Raw genomic sequence first — 849 nt, 5'->3', positions numbered from 1 at the left:
GGGCGTAAATAAATGGGGGGGGGGCCCCTGAGGGGAGGGTTTGGGGGTCCCTAATTGGGGGCGGGGATAAATTGGGGAGGAATTTGGGGGTCCCAGGGCGGGGGGCGCACCCCAAGGTTGGTTTTATTTTGGGGAGGGGGGGGTCGGGCGATGGCTTTCGGTGCCGCCCCCCCAAAAATGTGAATTTTGGGGAGGGGTCACCCCAATTTCGGGGGTCCCAAAGCGAGGGGGGAGGGGTCGTTGCTGGTTTTTTTTTGGGGAGGGGTCGTCCCCCCCAGGAATTTGGGGGTCCCAGGGCGGGGGGCGCACCCCAAGGTTGGTTTTATTTTGGGGAGGGGGGGGTCGGGCGATGGCTTTCGGTGCCGCCCCCCCAAAAATGTGGATTTTGGGGAGGGGCGGGGATAAATTGGGGAGGAATTTGGGGGTCCCAGGGCGGGGGGCGCACCCCAAGGTTGGTTTTATTTTGGGGAGGGGGGGGTCGGGCGATGGCTTTCGGTGCCGCCCCCCCAAAAATGTGGATTTTGGGGAGGGGTCACCCCAATTTCGGGGGTCCCAAAGCGAGGGGGGAGGGGTCGTTGCTGGTTTTTTTTGGGGAGGGGTCGTCTCCCCCCCCCCTTCAGGGAGCCCCCCCCGGGTTTTGGGGGGTCCCCGGCAGGGTCAGACCATCGGCCAGCAGCACTGGGGGGGGGGACACAGCAATTATCGGGGTGTCCCCCTCCCCAAAATCCCGATTTGGGGGGGTCCCCTTAAATTTGGGGGTCCCCCTTCTGTGCCCCCCCTCCCCCGATATTGGGGGATTCCGATTTTTGCCCCCCCACCCAATTTTGGGGTCTCCCCAACCACCCCCTC

This window comes from Passer montanus, unplaced genomic scaffold (genome assembly GCF_014805655.1).
Source record: "Passer montanus isolate IOZ18808 unplaced genomic scaffold, ASM1480565v1 scaffold1099, whole genome shotgun sequence".
NCBI classification, from domain to species: Eukaryota; Metazoa; Chordata; class Aves; order Passeriformes; family Passeridae; genus Passer; species Passer montanus.
Note: the sequence above shows the minus strand (reverse complement) of the source record.